The 23,768-nt window shown below is 43.9% G+C and overlaps 1 protein-coding gene across 2 annotated transcripts in view; it reads right to left on the bottom strand.

Annotated features, from left to right (window-relative positions):
• The window catches only part of hs3st1l1 (heparan sulfate (glucosamine) 3-O-sulfotransferase 1-like1), a 33,832-nt gene extending 17,962 nt beyond the window's left edge, over positions 1-15,870 (bottom strand). For both annotated transcript variants that reach the window (XM_086122111.1, XM_086122113.1), the window contains exon 1: positions 15,671-15,870. The gene's annotated coding sequence lies outside the window, so the exon portion shown is untranslated. The remainder of the gene's footprint in view (positions 1-15,670) is intronic.
• Positions 15,871-23,768: the final 7,898 nt, after the last annotated feature.

The raw sequence follows: 23,768 nt of genomic DNA, 5'->3' as shown, positions 1-23,768 counted from the left end.
GATCAATTTCGATCCGAGGATTATTGGTACACTCAAACAGACGATTACAGTTTTTGCTCGGCTTGAAATCATGACTGACTGACGATGATGCACTAGCTGGAGGTCCTAACATAGCGGTGACAGCCTGTAATTTAGCAATCACAGAAGCATGGTTAAAATAACGATGATGAAGTGATGGACTGATGATTACAGTTTTGGTTTGTCTCGATATAACGATGGACTGACAACGAAGAACAGGTGGCCTGGCCGCTGGCGAATGATGCATGATGGACTGGCAAAATCTACTGACGTGCCCGCCTCTGGTTAGTACCACTGTGCGATAGAACACAACAAATGTCAGAAGTGGTGGGATGGAAGAAGCTCAGCTTTCATTTACCAAAGCTGTTACTGTATCTGATTGTTTGGTCCCAGTGGCCCTTGTACATTCCATCCTGTAGACTTGGGCCCCCTGTCTCCTTATCTTAAGTCAACAGTCTCAAACTTGGGCCTTAAACTGGACAGTGATTTCAAACTCGATCGGCAAATTGGTGCCGTTGTTAAATCCAGCTTCTTTCACCTTAGACAGCTGGCCAAAATAAAACCTCTCCTCTCACATGAACACTTTGAGACGGTAATTCATGCCTTTGTCACATCCCGGCTCGATTACTGCAATGCCCTTTACTTTGGAGTCAGCCAGTCCTCCATTAAGCGCCTTCAGCTGGTCCAGAATGCCGCTGCTCGCCTCTTGACTGGTACTCGTAAGAGGGAGCACATAACTCCTACTCTGGCATCCCTTCACTGGCTCCCCATTCATTTTAGAGTTATTTTCAAGATCCTCTTATTTGTTTTCAAATCTCTGAATAATCTCGCGCCACCTTACCTCTCTGAGCTCATCCGCCCCTACACACCTGCCCGGCGCCTCAGGTCTGTGGACCAGACTTTATTAGAAGTACCAAGAACTAAACTGAGGCTCAGAGGGGATCGAGCCTTTTCTGTTGCTGGTCCCTCTCTCTGGAATGACCTCCCACTGAACATTCGGCAAGCCTCCTCGCTGCCCATCTTCAAAACCCTCCTCAAAACTCACTTGTATTCTTTGGCATTCGACTCAGCATGACTTAGATTTGTTCTTGGTTTTACTGTTTGGTGCTTTCTACCGCCTTTATTACCGATTTGTCTTACTGTTTATTGTGCATGTTAAATTGCTCCATGTACAGCACTTTGTATGCAGCGATGGCTGTTTGAAAGTGCTCTATAAATACTGTTGACTTGACTTGACTTGACTTGACTAGACCTGATCTGGGAATAATTACAATCACATGAACTTAATCTTGTACATATTGTGTGAGGAAATGAGGAATTTAATTACACTGTAATTTCCAGATTGGGGGAGGAGGCTCTTGTACTCGATTGTAAATTTAAAACAAAAAACACCATGGTCATGTCTCCAAGAGAACAATCAAGAGTCTATGCATAGAGTATAATCCTTCTTTTTTTTTGGACAGGCTGTTCAAATCATGATAAGATAAGATAAGAAAACCTTTTATTAGTCTCGCAATGCAGAAATTCCCAATTCACAGCAGCAAAGTTATGAAAGGAAGAAGTAGAACAACAAAATATAGGAGCTGCTGGAAAGGCAGCCACTCTCGCAGCGCCATTTTGAAGTCAAAATAACAAAAATAACACAACACATAGGACAAAGACAGTCGTGCAATCTTCACCACTTTTCTGCATACATTTTGTTGTCTGAAGCAGTTATAGATGGAAGAGGAAAGGATCAAAGTGTCCTTTCACCAGTGGATCAGAGACGTCATGCTGAAAATGTGCACACGTCTGCTACAAGCTAAGTTTTGAAAGCAAACACGAAGCTGTAGCGTCCATTGACGAAAAGAGATTCGTTCACTTCTCCTAAATAACTAGATAACTGCGATCATAACAATTATATTGATTAGGGCCATCACCAATGACTAGTTAGCACATGCTCCTCACAGTGCAGAGGTTGTGAGTTTGAATCTGGGCTCTGGCTTTCCTGCGCGGGGTTACCCCGGGCACTTCGAGAGCTTCCCACATTCCAAAAATATGCATCGTCGGTTAGCTGAACTCTCGAAACTAGATGTGTGAGTGAATGGTTGTTTGTGTGTGCCCCATGATTGGTTGGTGACATGTTAAGAGAGGAGAGATCCAGCATGCCTGCGACCCTCGCGATGATAGGCGGTTCAGATAATGGGTTGATGGGATGGATGGATGAAGGGATATATTGTATATTGTTGCAAAACATGCAACAACAAATGTGAACTATTACTTAAGATAAGCAAGAAGCGTCAGATTGTCTTGATTATAGACCACAAAACTGGTTGATTTTATCACTATCCACTCCCGCAACACTCATGAAGCTCCATCGGTATTAGACAAAGATACGGTGCAAATTGATGATTAACTTTTGTGGTCCTGCTTGTATATTGAAAATCGCTGTCGCTTCTGCCACATAAGTGAGAAGATGCATTTCATCGCTTGCTGGAAAACTGAAGCTCAGATCATTTTCCATCAAGTGTTTGGCTTGACAATGAAGATTTTATTTTTTCAAGGTTACAGCGTCATCTTATATTGAATCTAAACAGGTGAATTTGTTTCTTTCTTTCTTTTTTTTTTTTACATGCAACGTATCTCAGTGGAAAAATGACGGCAGTGGAAAAATGGTCGTAATTGCTGTGCTCGTTCTGAAAAGAGGCATAAATTACTTGTGGAAATGAGTGCTTGTCATTGTTTAGATGACTTTATTAGGGAGTAATCAGACATTTAACAAGTCACCTTTCCTTATTTAACTAAACTCAGGAGATAATTGTTTCATTTACTGGGCAATGACTTTGCAATGACTCTGACGCTTTGAAGGGTGTCTTGCAATGAATCAATCACAGGCCAGTGTAACTGCTGCACAGGGTAGTACAAAATAAAAAGTATTGTGAGGTATGAGCTCAAATACTTAAAATATTTACATTCATTATGAAATAAAATGTATCCATCCAATCATTTTTGATTCAGCTTGTCCTCATTAAGGTCACGAGTGAGAGGTGGGGTCCACCTGGCACTGGTTTCCAGCCAATGGCAGGGCGCTTACTGTCAAATAACAATTCAGACTCACATTTAAACTTACAAGGAAAATTCTGAAGCTTCCTTGCATGCATTTTTGTTGTTGTTGTTAGATTAGCCGGGGAAACCCACACACGCCCGGGCAGATTCAAACCCAGAATCTTTCGTCTGTGAGACACACATGCTAACTTTGTTTCTATTAATTGATGACAGTTTTAGTCTGTGCTTTAAATAACCAAACAAAATCTGAGTGATTCTCACTGGAAGCTCAGAAATAGCAGAAGTCATACACTTTTGCGATCAAAAAAAGCCATACCGAATCCTTTGATTGCTCCACAGCAGACCTCTGAAGTAGATCACACCTTAGACCTTGTAATCTTATTGTGTCTTATTCAGCACATAAGATTATCACGAGTAGACGAATCTGCTTTGAAAACTCAATTGAAAAGTGAAATTACATTACTGTACTGTAAATTGCAAATGTGCTTTGCAAGCTGCCTCTCAAAGCACCGCGATTAAAGCCACTAAAATGAAAAAGTACTGTCGGTTAGCATGGCAATGACAGATGTGCGAAAAAGTGTCCCACTAAAAATGGTTTTATTTTATTGCTTTCCTGACGAGAATAGACTTCAGTATGAATCTGCAGCTATCACGCTTACACATGTAGCGGTGAATAATGAAGCATTTATGATAACCTTGATCAAACGGTTATCATAAATGCTTCAACAAGGCTGCCTGTCGCTCAAGGATAACCCGCTTGACGCCCCATACATTACTATTGCCCAGGCGTTCTACGGAGCCCCCAAGGGAACATGGAAGAAAAAAAAATCAAACCTTTGCGTTCCCTCGCAAAGATTGCGATTTTTTTTTTTTTGGGAGCGTTGATGTACTTCCGGGTCATCATCCGGGTAGCTGAAAACAACAAACTTGGCGTGTTTTCACCCGTTGGCGAGTTTCATTGAATTTTACTTTGATAATTGGCTTGAAATACAAAGACATGAAATCTGTTCTTGATTCTCCTCTATAATTCTCTCCTTTCCGAAGTAGTGTCGTCTCTCAATCAGCCGTGCATGAGAGTGAAGCGGACATTAGCCAAGCTGACCCGGAAGTACAAAATCGCGCATTTTTAAAAAAAATGTCCCCTTAAAAAAAGAAAAAAAAAATTGCGATATCTCGCATTCTTTGCAAGGGAACGCAACGTTTTTTTTTCTTCTTCCATGTCCCCTTAGGGCACAGGTGTCAAAGTCAAGGCCCGGGGCCCAGATCCAGCCCACCACGTCATTTTATGTGGCCCGCGGGCCTGAAATCTGGACCAAAATTTCAAATCGTCATGGGTAATAAATACGTTGCGATTTTACATTGGCCCTCCCAGGAAAGCCTTAACTTCAAAGTGCCCCGCGAAAATAACATGAGTTTGACACCCCTGCCTTAGGGGCTCCGTACGTTCAGATTTGTGGTGCCCTTGGAAAAGAAAAGCCTCAAAGCGCCCCATTTGTGCCACAGGACAGTTAAAGCTGCACACTGCTCCAGTGTGTTACTAATGTTTCATAATTGCTGTGTTCACCACTGTGATAGGCTTAATGCAGAGGAAAAGATGGAATATGATATCATGACCATGGCTTGCATGCCAAGAGGATACAAACAAAATAGCTACAGGGATAGAAAAGAAAAATCATAATAATTGATAAGAATTACCACGGCTCATGATTTGCCAAGGAGAAATGTTGAACAGTTTCTTCACACATACTGTGGATTTATACAAACACCAAGCAACATGAATAAGAGATTAACGTGAGGATGCCAAATGCTTGCAATCCAAGAGGGAGATGGAAGGATAAAAGAATGGCAGATTTAGTAATTTTTTTTGCATTTCTGTGAGTTTAAAAAAAAATGGCCTTGCTAACATTTGTGCCTCAATTGTTTTGCTTCATTTCACTGAAAAAATAATTATTCAATTTTGCTTCTCTTGCATGGTAATAAAGAAGCCAATAACAATTATTATAACAGCATTCATTGCTACAAGATCAGAACATGAAAATAATAAATGGAAAGAAAAAATGACAACGCTAAGGGGTTAGAGGTTATTGTGTCATCCAGTCGTGAAGTTTCGAAATAGCGAAGTAATTAGGAGACTAACTTGCTGGACAAATAATTTATCCACGCACGGATAAAGTCTACAGAATCTAGAGGAGTTTTTTTTTTTTTTTGCCCCTCGAATAACTGAATGGGTGATGCCAATACGTTCCTGCAGGATATGAAATGATATCCCTTTTTCCAAAGACTATTTGTTCCTCTGTTGCCAGGTGTAGGATTTTTCTGAATAATTTGTCATGGCAAGAGCTTGATCACTAACTAAATAGTAGCAACATTCAAGTGTTTCCATCCATCCATCCATTTTCCGTACCGCTTGATCCTCACTAGGGTCGCGGGGGGTGCTGGAGCCTATCCCAGCCATCTCCGGGCAGTAGGCGGGGGACACCCTGAATCAGTTGCCAGCCAATCGCAGGGCACACAGAGACGAACAACCATCCACGCCCACACTCACACCTAGGGAGAATTCAGAGCGTCCAATCAGCCTGACATGCATGTTTTTGGAATGTGGGAGGAAACCGGAGCACCCGGAGAAAACCCACGCAGGCCCGGGGAGAACATGCAAACTCCACACAGGGAGGCCGGAGCTGGAATCGAACCCGGTACCTCTGCACTGTGAAGCCGACGTGCTAACCACTGGACTACCGGGCCGCCCCATTCAAGTGTTTGTGAAACGTAAAAGAGAGAAAGCTCACAATCATAGGCTCCATAGCTTTTAATGGAAACGTCATACATTTTCCAGAGTATGACAAGCATTTAACTTTGGTTCTCACTGTAAAACAAGGCCTACCCATGGTGGAAAATTGAAAAGTTTGAAAAATCAATTTAAAGTTTGGGATGGGCTGCAATCAGCTTCGAGGTGGCGGTTGGGAGGGCTACATCTCACCAAAGCTCAAACAAGACGAAGAGTCTCCTTCAGTGCGAGGGACAGCTCCCAAGCACAACCTCTGGAGACAATGCTCCAAATGTTCCTCAATCAACGTGAGCGTGAGACATCATTGAACCACTGTCACTGATCTGTATTCCACAGTACCAGACACTTTAAAGTGTCTACATAATTGCACACTTGTACTACAAATACTGCTACTAGTCACTTTTAAAATGGTGCAATGATTTTCTGCACCAACTGCACAACTGTTTTCGTATTATATTCTACCATGGATCACTTTAGCTCTGCTAGATACTTTGCACATTGTCTCACAGCTGTCATTGAGTGGTACCACCGCACAATGGTACCCTTACATTACGGAATGCCCTTCCATACTTATTTGTCATGTCCTTGTTTATGATGATACGAGTGCAGCCTGTACCACCGAGGACAAATTCCTTGTGTGTTCTACATACTTGGCCAATAAAGATGATTCTGATTCTGATTAATGCAGCTCGGCTATCTCGCTCTGGAGGTTCCTCCATACATCTTCATCTGAGTGTGTTAGGATGGGAAATTTTCTGGGTGCTTACTGGCTGTTAAGGTGTAAAAGGCCCGACACAATTTGGAAATCAGTTATTTTTTCAGTGGTAGCCTCTTTCTGCACAGAATGACTCAGGGTTGTGACCCGAAAGACGCAAGAACAGAATTTTACCTGGGTTGTGCTCAAGCCAAGTTGAGTGTGTTTGGTATTCAGCCTGTGTGTGTTTGTTATTTTTATTTTGTTTTAATAGTGTGTATTTACAAATGTTTCTCGAACCCCCTGCTTTGCAAACTATAGATTTAGTGAAGAGCTCCTTTGAATGCGCAATTACATCCTAAATGCACCTTAATGCAGTTAAAACTCCCAAAGATTTAATCTCCAAGGTTTATTTTAAAATGTCTTTGTAGAGTTAAAGATAAATTGATTTATTTATCACTCACCTATTAGGTCACTGGGCAAATGGAGACCACATTTCACAAACTTTAATCTGTGTGATGAATAACATCATCGTCATCATCTGCTTTTCTCAGCTTCATGAAAACTGCAGACGCCCACACAGTCGGAACCGGTATTTACAGTTTAGCCTTGCAGGGGCCTCTGAATCCAAACAAATCTCTCTCCAGACGGGGTCGTGATTGCCCGCTGGAAGGGACAGCCACCATTAATCTGCCAAATATGACATGGCTCGGAAAAGGAAAACCACAGACAGCTGGAGAACAAATGAATAAATATCTTAATCTACCATCGCATGATGGTAAAGCTTTATTAAACCTCGAAATGGAAGGTGAGGTGAACAAAATTCTCTCATGCCGCATGTCATCACCAACGTTCCCATTCCCGTTCCCGACTTCCAAACATGCGTTCGGTCATTGGCACAGAATTCTGATGAAATTGCTTTTGTTGGATTTATATTAGACAAGAATTTGAAAAACATGCTCGCCTTTAAAATGTTAAAGTGATTTAGATGGAACAGTGTTGTGCACGTCCCGAGCGGCTGATGACATATTCGCAATGTAAGGAATTTCCAAAACGTGTGTCAAGCGTGCTACAGTATATACATGTATTTTTTTCTCACAGATTTTGATGTGATTCCGCTGCAGGAAAACTCCATGCTTGCTGATTTACAGCCTCAAAATTCAGTCAATCCCATGTTATGTTAATGCAGTCATTGTCATACTGTGCAGAGGTTTTCTTTTTGTTCACAACTTTTCAAATAATTTCACTGATGGTTTTGTAGAGCTCCAACCCCTCCTGTGGTTCGAGTTGTCAGTCCTGTTTTTGTTACAAAATCATCCTCACCCTGGCTGACATGCTGCTGCTCTTGCTCTCAGATATGTTTCAACTTAAGTGTTGTGCAGGCAAGCGAGAATGTCTCCGTGTGTGCATATGTATCGCTTGCAAAATCGTCATTAGAGAGAATCTGGGGAGGAGGTGATATGCTACAGCCCTAGACCTTGCCTTCTGTTGTCTCACTACGTCCACTCAAATTCTCTTTTCATGATTCCCTCCACCAAGGTGAAAACCACAAGGACGTGACGTATTCTTTGACCTTTACTCCTTTTTTTTGTAAGATGGTATCAGTCTACTAAAGATGAATCAATATACCCCCAACTAATCGATTAATTAATTAATCGACCACGATTTTGATAATCTAAGATTAATTGTTTAGAGCCATTGTTTTCAATTGAAATGATCAAAATCCTCAGAATTTCTATCTCTCAACAGGAAATATTCTCATTTGCAGCGGGGCTAAAGGGGGCGGTGGCCAGCTGATAGGGCTGATAGTGCTGCAGTGTCACTATTTTTCATTCAAACGTTTTGGGGATGTTTAGCCTTGGTCGAGCTCTGTACTCTCCCGAGTGCTCCTCTGCTTTCTGAATAGTCATCTATCAAGCTGTTCAAAGCTTGAGTCTGACTCTGCCCTATAGTCTGAGTTCAGACTCGGAGGCGTTTGTTAATGAAGATGCAGCATCCAAGAGTCTCTGACAGCACCAGTACTGCTTTTGATGTGGCTCTGTTGGTGCACATGGTGGATATGATTCTGCAACTGATGTGCAGCGTATGGACAAAGGCCACGGATTCCTGCCTGCTGCACTCTCATGAATTATGGAATTCAGCACACATATGCAAATCTGGGCATTAGCCTAGTTATACTGCTGTACTGTAACTAACAGTGACTTATTTATTATGTATGAAGCGAGTATTGGAGTGAGAGGTCCTGGCAGTCAGCTTCTCTCAGATGCACAGTTTCACATCTTGATGGAGCATAAATAGCAGAAGAGGTAGCTCCAAATCGCAAGCTTCTTTTCCACTCCGAGGAACAATTAGAGCCTGTTCCACACTCAATTGCCAAGCGACTTAAAATAACAATGGCTTGCACTCGATTTGGAAGCCTGGAAGATACACGGGGCCTAAGTGTGCAGTTGCTGCTAATCCTCTAATTTCCCCCCACAAGGCTGATGTTAAACGCGATCAGTGACGAGCCCGGGGAGGCAGGATGGAGAACATGGCAACTTATGAAACACCCCACAATCGTACTGCTGCATGACACAATGCAGTGGTATTGATTTTACCTGAGCGCTGTTGTAAAAAAATCTCATCATGGTTGTCAACATGCTAATTCAAGAATTCGGTCCGCTGCTGCTCGGTGCTGGAATCATACATCAAGCTGCAGGCTCAAAGCCGAATCAAATAAACCCTGCAGCTATAATTAGCTGTGGTCAAAGTCAATCACCAAACTCATGACAGAGGATGTCTTGTGTTTAACAAGAAGCCACGGGAGTATGGATATGTCGTATTTGAGAGGCGGGTCAGCAAAATGAATTGTTGTTCTGCCTCAAATTCAAGAATCCTGTCTGCACTCGGCAGTCAAATAAACAACAACTATTTTGAGACAGTCAAGCCAAGGCAGTGAGCAAACCATGTATGCAACATATCTGTAGTGCCTCAATCAGTCTGCACAGCCGTATTGTACAAAAACATGTTTTGAGTCCATTTAAAGAGCTTCTTTTATACGCAGTGGATTGTTTTGGTTTTTAAGGCACTTAGTGTTCTCAGGATGAAAATCTGACAAAAAGTTGAGTACTACCGGTAATATGACAGTAAGTAGAACTATTTCCCAGCAAACATTGGCATGATCACTGTCTCGTTGCAGTTTCTGTCGACAGTATGTATGTCCGCCCCGCAACAATGTACTTGAAAACAATAGCCTGTCCTCCTGCGACATCGTCCAAATTTATGAATTGCAGTAAAAACTGTTCTTTCAAGCAAACAGCAGAGTGAAATTTATTGTCTAATTTTGCAGCAGTTAATTTTAGCAGCATATTAAAAAAAATACACTATACTTTTGAAGGAAAAAAAAAACACCTTTTACTTGCCCCAAATTTCAAAGAATGCCAGCACAGCATCTGGAATTTACATTATATGGATGTTAGAAGAATCTTTTGAACTTCTTTTGTTGATAGGTTTTCCCCAGGCTGAAGTCTTATTACACTTCTTCCACCGAGTACGCCACTCGTTCCGACTCCTTCTAGTTCCTACTCTTTGTTCTTGTACTCTTTATTTACAATTCTATTTTAACACTCGTGGCACATGCTCACCCAATCTTCTTTGACCCACATTATTCACAGCAACTAGCTCATGTCTCGATGGCCCAGTTGTGGTGATGGCAAATGATCAGACAGTGACAGGGGAGCAGATGGGATGCTGGAACTGTGGGGGGGACGGGGACCAAGCTTATAAAAAGAAAATGAAATTACATTCTATTATACTATACACAGAGCTTTGGGTGAACACGTTACTGACGGTTGGAGACAGTTTTACCTGGGGTGGCAAGGGGGTGCCAGGAGGTTCAGGTGGGAGGGTGGAGGTTATACCCCGCACACACACACACACACACACAAATGCACATGCATGAGCACACACAAACACATTTCTAATTCAGGTTGAATTTTCTGCATACCCTCGCACATTTTCCGCATGTCACGTTAATAACAGCGCAACATTTCGGGGACAGCGGTCACGACAGTGGACAGGCTATCATGTCATCAGGTTAGAAGTTGTCATGATTGGTGCATTAAAGGGTTGATGTTGCACACCAACCTAGTCATTGTCGGCTATGCAATAACAATTCTTACCACGGGCTGCGACAAATGATTATTTTGCTAGTAGACTAGTCACCGACAGCAGTTGCTCTTGGTCGAGTGATCGCATCGTATTTAAATCGTAGCATATCACACTAAGCATGCACCGAGTCACGCATAGCCATCATTGGCTTGCAGTGAGAATTATTTGAGGTATGTGCGAACTAAAAAAAAAAAACACAATTAAGATGATAGTAAATTCAATTTTGATTGAACATTGCAGCTTGATGATGGTGCAACTTAAATTAGAGGCAATACTGTGACCAAAACATTTTTAGGTTGAGTGTATTTTAAAATGGTACCAAAAACTACTGTATACACTGTGCTCACTTGCACCATGAAAACTGTGAAACTATCTAGAAATACAAAAATGAACACGTGCAAACATATTTCAGTCTTCTAATGTAGAAATGTATAAAACAGGAAGTGAAATTAAGAAAAACACTGAAAACTACTGTACATTAAACCGAGGTATTAGTTTCTATGTAACCTTTATCCACAACGTGTTGCTCGGCTTGACAAAGGGGCAACACGAAGGCCATTCCGCCCGGTGCTCGATGGGAATTTTTCAATTCAGTTTGCCTACGGGGCAACTCCCTGAGCTGGGTCACCGAAAAACAAGCGCCGTGAGCAGCCTCTTTGGCCAATGCGTGGGGCTCCACGTACGCCTCCGGGGCAACTTCGAGAAATATGCACCACGAGTGGCCTCCTTGCCCAATTACGTGCTCGCTCAACCCACCACTACACCGACTGAGTGGCAGCCTTGACCCGCAATCGGAGGACTTGCTCGCTGGAGATCGACCTGTGGACCGGAGGGGCCGTCCACCGCTGTACACACTTTTTATACACACTATGGAGACAACATAAGGAACATTTGTGATATATACTGTATATATATACACAGTATATATCTTTTTTATTTAATATTGATAGATTCATTGCCAACATAGGGTGGAAAAACATTTGGTAAAGTTTGCAGCTGCCACCCTTTGCCACTCCGTAAAACTGCCTACAGCGTTACTGTCATGCATTACATTCAGGCAGTAACGAAGTAATATGATGAGATATTCATCATATTTTCATAATATTGTTACAGCTGCTCAGCCTTATAACAGGTTAGAATTTTGGGGCCACAAGAAAAAAAATAATCCCCAAGAGTATCTGATAAATTGCTTCATTATGTCATTCACTTTCCACTTGCCTATAAAAAGTCACACATCAATCAAAGATGTGTCCACAGTCCAAGGACTCTCTTTAACCAACTCCACTTATTCTTATGAAATAGTCAGTAGCTTAAATGGCTGAGAAGTCATCGTATGTGAGACCAATCAGTGTCACTGTTCCATGAAATAAAATGCTTAACATATTCAAAACACAAGAAGGAACAAACTTAATTAAAAAGCAGTGGTTAGGATTGTGAAGAAGTAACAGCCATTGTGCTTTTTCGATAAGATTTGAATGACTGTGCCATCACTTGAGGTATGCAAGATGCTATCATGCTGATTGGCTGTTAGCTCGTAAAATGCAAATCATTCTGCCTCTGCGCAGAAGACCTCCACTGGCCGATGACATGCCCCCCCACCTCCGCCGTCCAGTAATCCGCGCCAATGGACTGTGAAGACTCACAGCAACATAATCATATATAAATATTTATAGCTTCCGATATACGAAAATGGACGTTATTTGATATAATACACGTCACAAAATTCCAAACTCAAGAAATGTAAAATGATTCAAATTATTTGTCAAAACAGTCACCTAGCTAGAAGGTGAAAAATGCCCCTCGGGGCTATACGTCGCTATAAAGGCATACAAATGTTTAAAATGTTCTCAATATTTTATCGATCAACTCATACACTCAAAATCTAAATAATTTCAAACGTCCCAAAGATTTCTGTATTTTAAGACAAAGCCTTGAAAATGAGTCATTCAAACTGTTGAGCAAAAGGCCCTTTGTTGTTCTTCTGTGATAAATCTTTTTTGCCCCATCTTGATGAATAAACCAACAGAATTAATTAGCATTTTTAACAAATATCTCTGTATACTGCAGCTAATAGTGTTCATTCCTTAATTGAACAAACAAAGCTTCATCAAATATTAAGCCCATTCCCTTGTAATTTTCAATTGCTCTTGATTAGAAAAACATTGAGAGGGAATAATGTTGTTTTTGTTTTGTTTTTTTAATTTCCTTCTCTGAGCCCATTCGTTGCTGAAGTGGAGCCATCTGGATCAAGTCCATCAAATAAACAGCAAATAAATCAGTGAAAACCGATTTTCCTGCTACCTCCTCTTCTCTCTATATTCTTGCCACATAAAGACTCTCGCCTCACATTTTGGAGTGTAACATCCTCTGACCCAAGATCTTAATCCATTAAGACAGTTGCCTTTTTTTTTAAAAAACATTTTTAGGCTTGTTCAAATTGAAGTCAGGTTACACCAAGCCGTACAGATGAGCTCAGTTCGCCGCATTATGATTTCAAATGGCAAAGCTTGATCTGGCTTCAATTTTCACCACGGGGTGTGTAGGCGAGCTGCAGATAGCTGCAACGAGCAAGATGAATAGTGTGACAGTGTCACAGTAAACAAAGCAATGGAGGGGATCATGTATTTTGTTTTTCTTGCTTTTTGGTATGTGCTTCGAAGATAAATTTAAGATACCATTGGGACTACAGTGTGTGTGTAGTTCCACATTTTGGTCCTATGCCACTCTATAGGTAGTTAAGAATCCGGAGAGGTGCCTTAAAGTGTTGAAGGTATTATTTATCTTGCTAAACTTTAGTAGTTTGGAATGACATGCAACAGGATGTGTTGCTTAATGTCGGGAAATATTGCTTTCTCTCAAACATCACTCATTATACTTAGTACCAGGACAGTGAAAACAAAGTATCCCATTTTAGCTTCCAATAAACAGATGCTCTATTCAAGAGAATCACTCGGGTATGAAATTAATGAGAGTGACGTCGCTTTCAGTTTGAACTTCTGCACTTACTCATCAGCCCGTGTATGAAATATTTGTACTTCCCACGTTTAAATGTATTGGTCAGTTTTACACTGCTGAAACACAGCCCCTTTGGAAAAATATGTAGATATGTTCATTTATTTCACACGCATTCTTGTACAGACCTCTAAATAGTACAGTTCAGAAGCTGACCAAAATGTTGACGTGAAAGGCAAACAAAACCTTAAAGTTTGAAGCGCTGTCATGCTTAATGCTACGGCAACCGCCGGTGTATTACACCATATCTGAGGGAATTTAAAAGCATGGGTTCCACTGTTTTTACTTTGACTTTTTGTTGCATTTAAAAACTCTTCTTGCAAAAGATTGAGAAAAATATTTCTTGAAAACTAGAGTCAGTCAATTTAGGAATCTGGAATTTTGCCGAGCATTTCAAAGCTCTGCACGGAATTGAAAGCAGTCCGCGGAAATAAGGGTGAGGTGCAGAATATTACATTTACATGTAGTTTTCATCTCGTCAGCTCAATGTAGCGGTCAGACGGGCTACGTTCACACAGCAGGACTTGATGCTTATCTATCCATCCATTTTCTAATTCGCTAATACTCATAAGGGTCACGGGTGTGCTGGAGCCTATTCCAGTAGTCTTTGAGCAGTATGGGTTCACCCTGAACAGGCTGCCAGCCAATCACAGGGCACACATAGAGAAACAACAACAATCCACACTCACAATCACACGCAGGGACACGTTAGAATGTTTCATGAAGCTGCCATGCATGTTTTCGGAACGTGGGAGGAAACTGGAGTACCCGGAGGAGAAACCCCGTGCAAACTGCACATAGGAAAGCAGCAATTGAACCCCAGACCTTTGCACTGTTAAGTAGTGGACCACCGTGCTGCCAGTGATGAATGGCGGACTGGCAACATGTTGTAAATTGCCTACCTCGTGTATCTCCATTTTTCCTATCTGTTTTCAATGGAGCGTGTGCTCATTAAGCGTTGCAGGTGAGCTGGAGCCGATCGCAGCTGACTTTGAGCATGAGGAAAACATGCAAACTCCACTTCGGTGGAATTGAACCCAGATCTTCAAAACTGTGAGGCAGCAAATAAGATAAGAAATCACTTGTCCACTGTGCTGTCAATCAATTCCTTTGTGAAAAAAAAATGTTTGGAAATAAAAACAAATTGGAAGTCAATCATTACCCCGGATAAAGGTTTGAGTGCACATGCTCCTTTTTACAGTATACTGTATTCATTTTTAAGGTTGAAGCCAGCCCTTGTCCAAAGGAAAGTCATATTAACTCTCCTAATTGGCAGTCTGCAGCGCAGCTATCGCCAGAACATTAATAACATATGCTCCACCTTCAGAAGCTTAAAAAAATGTGAAGCAATTGGCGTGAGACCAAGAAAAAAAATGGCCATCAAAATAAACCATTGGGATATAATTGTTATATATAAAAGCCACAGTATTTCATTGCAATTTCATCATACAATCTGGTCCAGTCAGATAATAGCTTTTCGCCTTTGACAAATTCCTAATATTCCAAAGGCACCTGCTCCCATAAATTAACACCCACATGGTTATAATCAAAGGTGCATTGTACAGCCTGTGGCAATTTCACTTTCATGACGTTAACAAGTGGCTGTTGCAATTTCAAAACTTCGGTCAAACACCAGACCGAGACTGGATGCTGAAGAAGAAGTAGGAGTGCATCAAGGTCACTTCACCTGGAACATCGACGGCTGTACAGTAACAGAGATGAATATGTGATCTCCTTGGAATTTATTGATATGGAGTCAGGAAATATAAATGATGGGTCGTTTTTGTAATTGAAGAAATGGCTTGTTTCAAGGCGATTCAGAATTGTCTTTCTTCTAGATGAGAAATCACTCACCTGTGAGGATTGTTGGGCAACGATTTAAACCCACGGGTGTCGTCACAAACACGTGCAAGACACCGCGCAGTGTATATTTCACAAAGCCAGAAAGGTGTGGAAAAAGTGGTTACCTCGGTGATGATGTCAGCGTGTCTCTTGGCAGTTTTTTGCTTTCTGGCGTTGATGTTGATGATGGGGATGAAGATCATGCCAAAACATGGAACGCACTTTTGCACACGAAAACGGGAAGAAAAAGAAATGGTCCGTTGCTCCTGTCGTTTCTCTGATTGGTAGACGAATGCAGTTGAGAAAGGGAGTCGACCCGCTACCACTGCTCCTTCTGACGAATGTGTGCACAGACGCGCGTGGAACTAGAAGGGGGTGGGAGGGGGGGGGGGGAAGAGAGAGAGGGAGCGAGAGGGAGAGAAAGCCTGACCAGTGTGTGTGTGTGTGTGAGAGAGAGAGAGCGCGAGAGTGAGAGAGACAGACAGAGAAGAAAAAAGTGTCAGGCTGGAGGGGGGCGAGTACTGGCAGGTCAAGGGGCTCTCTTCACTTATGGGTGATGCCTCTACGATCAGGCACAATCCTGAGATCAACATGCATGTTTTTGTGCAAGGAAGTCACATAAAAATAGAAAATCACCTTTTATATATTGTATGTTTACTTAACACAAATCAGGAAAAAAAATCTTTTGTTTTTCCTCAAGCTTGCTTTGCCTTGGAGCTAGAAGCGTTGGCCAGCCGAAAAAGGCACACATACATATTGGCAGCTAGCAATAGGAGCTGTCTTCCATATCAAATTCCAGACAAAAGAGACCCAAATCAGAGCACAGCTTATTTACATATTGAATAATTTTTAATATTGAGAAAACAGGCAGTTCAAACTCACAGTTATTTCCGACCAATGAAAATAGCTCAAAAACAGGCATCCTGGTGGTCTCATATAGTTAAACACTATATATATGTGACAAGGTCACAACTATGATGGTCTCGAGCTCCACGTCGCTGCCGCCTCAAGAACACCAGACACTAGGATGTGGCTTTTCTCTCTTTTTTTTATTGCCTGCAACACAGTATGGCGGGAGGGATAGGTGAAGTCACAGGGCTTTTCAGTCTCAAAAATAACCTGTGACTTCCCTGGTAGCTCTGCCTGAACTAAACATCATCCATAAGAAAACTAAATGCACAACAAAACAAAATATACAACATAGGTGATCGTATATTAACTATTTACCATAAAAGGGAAAAAAACCACACTTCCACTGGTATTTACGTGATGCCGCTGAACGCATCACATGCAGCAGAACGGCTGCGCAATGTACAATAATGGCGGCCGCGACGAACCGCGCGGGTACACGCCAGCCACACTGATAGCCAAATGAAAAATGACACGAAAGACTATATACAGTACAACCAAAAGGAAAGAAGCATTACCTGCAACACAGTATGGCGGGAGGGATAGGTGAAGTCACGGGGCTTTTCAGTCTCAAAAATAACTGCGCAACAAAAAAACCCACCTGTTAACTCAATGGATAAAAACTTTCATTCGACAAAACTTAAATTAAATGACGACACAAAAAGCAATGTGGACTCGGAACAAATCAGGGAACTAATTAAATACACAGCACCGTAGAAAAAGGAAAAACAAAGTGACATATTGTAATTAAACTAGAAATGAATCCGGACCATCAATGAAACCTGACTTACCCTGTGACTTCCCTGGTAGCTCTGCCTGAACTACGGCGGGAAGCTGGTGCCATACTGTGCGCTGTTGCGTCACTTCCGTCATAATTTAATAAAAGCAATATATCACTCCGTTACATACACCCCCCTAAATTATGCAGAGGCAACACACATGAAAGACAGCAGAAAGACAAACAGGCAAAAACCATGGCTATCGGGCAAGGATGTGCAAGAGAGTCAATCACAGGAATTCTTCTTAAAGAAGTGTGAAGGAATAGAGTGGTACCAAAATCCATTCTCATCACAGACCAGATGAAATGCCATTTGCATTTCACAAAACTGCACATAACAACACCCATTAATAAAGAACCATAAAGATATAATGGTGACAAAAGGCACACAGCATTAGCAACAAAAAAAAATCAGAATCAAATGGTCATACTAAACCCATATCAATGTTGGCATCCCGACTCTTTGATAGGACATCTCACATATAAGCCTAACAGGGGGCTTAACTGTTCTACCACACCTCGTGAAAGTGACAGGGCCCTGTGTGTCCTGTGGTTGTGTGCAAACTACCTCCTCTAGTACAGTCTCAACTGGGGGCGAGTCGGAAGTCGAGTGTATAATGTCAAGCACCGGATCTGTCAACGGTTCAGTCTGTGTGTAGATGTCATGGCCCACTGACTGACCTCTCTCACTGACGACCTCTTGACGCGCATCAACAGAGTCGGGTTCCGCAGAGAAGCACTCATGTTCTACCTCGGCCTGAACTGGTGACTGCATGAGCCAGTTCTCAGTGCGCAGCTGAGCGTCCTCCTGATCATCAAAAACTGAGCTCTTGTCACTCCCACAACGTGCATCCATTTCCGACCCATCTGAACATGACCCGTGCTCCATCTGGCCTGAGAACGTCAAGAAGTCAACCGGGAGCAGTAAGTTCCTGTGTACGACCTTCTCTCTGCCCGTGGCACCGTCCCGGATCCTGTACACATTGATCGATGGCCTCACAGACACTACGTCATAAGGGGTCGAGTCCCAACGATCCGCAACTTTCCTTTTGCCCTTCTCGCCTCGATTGGCTAGCAACACTGTGTCACCGACAGCTAATGGCGAGCCCTTGACTTTGCGGTTGTAGATCTGGGCGTGACGGGCCTGTTCCTTGAGTGCATGCCGTTGAGCAATCTGTGCGGCCTCAGAGAGATCCTTCTTCAAGTTGCTCACAAACTCATTGTGACTAACAACATTGGCATTCTCCAAGACATGATGGAACATAATGTCAACGGGCAAGCGAGGGACACGTCCAAACATCAAGTAGAATGGTGCAAAGCCCGTGGTCTCATGTACCGTGCAGTTATAGCAGAAAGTCAACATGTTCAACATCTGTGGCCATTTGGACCTGGACTTTGGGGGAAGTGTTCCGATCATGCCTCCAAGAGTCCGGTTAAACCTTTCCGCAACGCCATTACCCATGGGGTGATACGGCGTCGTGTGGGACTTGTGCACCCCCGCCATCTCGAGAAGATCCTTGATGAGTCTACTCTCAAAGTTAGCTCCCTGATCCGAATGGATCCTTTGGGGGAACCCATAGATGCAGAAAAACTTATCCCACAGGCAGCGGGCAACCTGCTTTGCTGACTGGTTCCTGCAGGGGAAGGCAAGAGCCAACTTTGAGAAATGGTCTGTCACAACAAGGACATCAGTGGTTTTCTTGTCACCCGACTCCGCTGTCCAGAAATCAATGCACACTAGTTCCATTGGAGAGGAAGTGCGGATGTTCTCCAGGGGTGCCTGGACGTCCGGCTCAGGGGTCTTACCCACGATGCATCTCCGGCATTGCTTCACATGCTTTGTGATATCTTTTTCCATCCCAGTCCAAAAGAACCTTTCACTCGCCAGAGAGAGCGTCCTTGAACAGCCCTGATGACCAGCTGTGTCATGAACACCATGCAGAACTTGACGCTTCAGAGACCCAGGTATGACAAACTGGAAGACTTTACGGTCCATGTGGCGATCTTTCCTTACTCTGTATAGAGTCCCATCACGAACTTTCAACTTCTTCCAGTGCCTCAACAACATAAGCACACAGCTCGACTCAGCTGCTCTTTCGCGTGCAGTGGGTCTCATATGCCGCCGGACATAGAAGAGTACTCTGCTGATCGTAGCATCTTGCTGCTGCAGATCGCGTAACTGGCTATGGGGAATGACAATGGAAGGATCTTCTTCAGGTAGCTGTAGTGACAATGGGGCCGCTCCACGGAGCCGAGAGACACCACCAGTCTGATGGACATCCAAAACAGCAGACACCTCCTCTGCACCAATGGCACTTCCAGACGACTGATCGGGAGCTTCCCCCTGGGGACCTCCTCCATCGTAATCCCCAGCCGTGTGAACGACCTGACAGTTGTTGGTCAAACGAAGAGCATCCTGCACCGTCTCATTAACAACTCCTTGGACCTCATTCAGTAAGGACAGGTAGGGCTCTTTCACAAGGCGATGACTCACGCAAGACTGGACAAAGGGTTCTCGACTCAGGGCATCAGCCACCGTGTTCTTGGGTCCTGGAACGTACTTCAGGTCAAAGTCATATGCCGCCAGCTTCGACACCCATCTTTGTTCGCAGGCATCTAGCTTGGGTTTGGTCAGAATATAGGTCAAGGGATTGTTGTCAGACCATGCAGTAAAGTGTCTGCCTTTCAGCCAGTGGGAAAACTTGTAACAAATGGCCCACTTCAAAGCAAGGAATTCAAGCCTGTGAGCAGGATAGTTCAACTGGGCTCGCGACAACGTTTTACTCGCAAAAGCCACTGGTCTCGCAACCTTGTTACCAGGTTGAAGCTGGGAAAGGACGGCCCCGATGCCGTCAAACGATGCATCGACAGCAAGGATGAAAGGTTTCCCGAAGTCGGGATGGGCCAACGTCACGCTGTGTGACAGGTCGTGCTTCAAAGCCTCAAAGGCACTTTGACACTCAGTGGTCCAGTCTTCCACTTTCAACTTCACATGACTTGAAGCATCCAATGCAGGTTTCGCCCTTCGTCTGGCTTTACCACCAGTCTTCTGGCCCGAAAGGAGCTTGAATAGGGGCTTCGCCTTGACGGAGCAGTCCTCAATGAAGTGCTGATAATACAGCACCATCCCTAAGAAAGACCTAATCTTCTTCTGCGAGGGAGTGAGGCCATCACTATCCATCAAGTCAGACACCTGCACCCTGTTTATAGCTTCCACCTTTCCGGGGTCCGTCTGTACCCCTGACTCGGAGATGACATGGCCGAGGAACTTCACAGATCTCCGAAGAAAGTGACACTTCTTCGGCGCTAGCCTGAGATTATGGTTCTTTAAACGGGAGAAAACCATTTCCAATCGCTCAAGCGCAATCTGCTCTGTCGGACCAAAGACCATGAGATCGTCAAGATAGCACAAAAGGCTCGTGAAGTTCTTGTCACCAAAAATGGAAAGCATCATCCGCATGAATGTAGCCGGGCTGTTCGATAAACCCTGTGGCATCCGGTTATATTCGTGCAGGCCAAAAGGAGACGAAAAAGCAGTGTACTTCTTGTGATCCTCAAACAGGGGCACATTATAGAATCCTGAGGTGAGATCCATGGTGGAGAAGAAGACATTTCCCCCAAGTGCGGCAAGAGCATCAGCCTGATGGGGTAGTGGTTGAGCATCCAGCTGTGTCCTCGCATTAAGCCACCTGAAATCTGTGCAGATGCGCAAATCCCCATTCTTCTTCCACACTAAAACCAATGGAGATGCATATTCGCTAGTGGATTTCCGAATGATGCCCTTTTCTTCCATCTCATTGAGAGTCATCCTCAGCTTCTCATATTGACTCGGTGGGACTCTCCGGTAAGGCAGGCGGAATGGCCTCTCATCCACCAGGTGTATCTTGTGCACAAAGTCAGAGGCCTCCCCACAGTCCATCTTGTTCCGTGAAAAGACTGATTCATACCTCTCAATAATTTGGAAAAGTCTGTCCCTCCACATGTCAGACACAGCACACGCATCCAGGTCCAGATCGTGTAGCCCAAGCTTGTCCAGTGCAATCTTAATGTCCTCTTTGGACCTTGGGCTCGCAGCATGCATAACAGATTGGGAGAAAATTTGGATGTTGTCGGGCTCAGACAAGTCTTCAGCAGCAATGCAAGGAAACACATCAGCCAACTTTGCGTTTCTCTTCAATACCACTTGTTCACTAGAGGGGTTGATGACTCTCACTGGGAGCCATCCATCGCCCCACATCGGTGCGATAACCCTACCAACCAGAATTTTCCTGGATCTGCACCTTGATTGAGTTGGTTCAACTATGACTGTGCTGCCAACCGACATCAGTGCGGAGGCGGGGAGCTTAGCCCAAACAAGATGTTCACTCCTTGGTTGTAACATCACACACTGCCGTAACTTCAGTGTGCCAACTTTGTCAGGTACAGTTACACCCCTCCATCTCTCTGTGTTAGAAAGGAGTGAGAAAAAGTGGTGAGAGTCATCGTCAACGATGCTGCCGGGCTGTGACATGAGCCGCCAGTAGCCTTCAGTCTTCCTCATCAGATGGAGAATTTTCTTAATGGCATTACTGCCCAGAATTACGTCATCGGTCTGTCCAGGCACCACAAACATAGGCACAGCTAACTTGCAATCATACACCACCATTTCCACATCGCATATAGCCGAAGGTGTCACCCGATGACCTCCACATCCAACAATGACAACGTCGTCTGCAGGGTAACGTTTCATGTCCGGATCGCACACCAACAATCAAGCCATAGCCGACTCACTCAATGTGCACCCAGTGGAGCCGCTGTCAATCATCGCAGCCAGGGAAACACCAGCTATTGTGGCAGTAGTGTAAAACAAACTATCCGACTTCAGAACCTTGTGTGTGCCTTGAAAGATAATCGTCTTCTCTGTGGGGACACTGGAAGTGAGTGACTCCAATACTGATCCGAAATCATCTGTCAAACTATTGGGAGGGTTGCTAACTTCATCCACATCGCACTCCCTTGGATGCGGACACATTAGTTTCCCGACTGTGGTGACTGCGAGGGCTGTGCCTGCATGGGGCAGTTGCCTCTGGAATGATCGGGTGAGTAGCACAAAAAGCAAAGTCTCTTTTCACGGCAGTGAACGAGCGCAGAATGGTCGGGGTTAGCGCAGACAGCACATGGGAGATTATTCAAACCTTCAACCATAGGGAGCCTTGGCCTACGTTTACCAGCGGCAGAAGTGGAGGAAGGATTAGCTCCCTGCAGCAAAACTCTCTCCAGCATGGAAATGACACGCTCAAGAGCCGCGGAGTCGGGCGCCCTGGCTGGGTGGGCTATCCGACCGTCATCTTGGCCCGCTGTGTTCTGCCGCATCTCAACTTTGTTCACATAAACATGTTCAGTGGGTTTCCTGCTCACCACAGCCGATGCAGAGGCCCTTGAACTAATCTCTGTCTGGTACTCATCCAGTATAGCCTGGACCTCAACTGCCGACCACTTGTCTATTGTTTTCGACCTGAATGTCATGGAGAGATCCTTGGATGGGCAATTCTTGATAAACATCCGTGTTACATCAAGAGAAGAACAGTCCAAATCTCTGCCCCGTTCTCTGAGACGGTCAGCGGCAATCTCAGCTGCATTGTTAATCCTCAACCAATAGTCATATGCGTCCTCATTATTCTCGGGGAGCGTAGTGTAAAAGTCCGCTAAAGGGAGAGGTGAACAAGGGACAGTCGCAAAATGTTTACGAAGAAGGCCATAGATGGCATCTGGGTTCTGGGTAACATCAACTGCACTGTTTCTTGCGCTAACTTTTACAACATCTTTAGCTCTACCCCTGAGGTTCATGAGGATTTCCTCTGCCTGATGCTCAGGAGCTACATTTGCTCTCCTCATGTAGTTCCTCATTAGGTCCTCCCACTCATGCACATTAACTGTATCAGTGTTATCCCCCTTGAAAGCTGGAGGTTCCCGAACTTTCCTGTGCGGCACGAGCAGAACTTGTGATGAGTCAAGACTTCGTGCGGATGTGTCAACGGCCGTGTCATGCAAGACTGAGTTGTTATGCGTGGCAACGTTATGTGTTGGGCTGAGTTGCGCAACAATGCTATCTGCCAGCTGCTGGCCAACATGTCTTATTATGTCACTCATCTGACCAACTATGTCAGGTGACGGGGGTAAGGGATCTGTCGTCGCGAAATCAGTAGCCTGTGCGCTTGTCATAGGTACACTGCACTGGGTCTGGGAAGGAACTCTGTCCCCACTAACTGAAGTGGCCTCAGCTAGAACCCGCCCATTCCCCTCTGCACGAACTACACCACTCTGTACAGGACTACTAAACTGCAACACGGTCGGGATCCCTCTACCTCTACCAACACACTTATTCAAAGGCGTGCTAAATGTTCCTTGCAAGGAGCTCATCTTGAGACTTCACAAAAAAAAGAGGAGGAGAAAAAAAATAGCAGAAAAGTACACCAATTGCAAAACAGCAGTTGAGACGAAAACACACTAATCGCAGAACATGAGCACACACTGTCCACCTAGTGATATGAAGAAGC

The sequence above is a fragment of the Hippocampus guttulatus genome, chromosome 10, assembly GCF_054856545.1.
Source record: "Hippocampus guttulatus isolate MCC_2025c chromosome 10, RoL_Hgut_1.0, whole genome shotgun sequence".
In the NCBI taxonomy this organism is placed as follows: domain Eukaryota; kingdom Metazoa; phylum Chordata; class Actinopteri; order Syngnathiformes; family Syngnathidae; genus Hippocampus; species Hippocampus guttulatus.
This window is presented reverse-complemented; position numbering and strand designations above follow the sequence as displayed.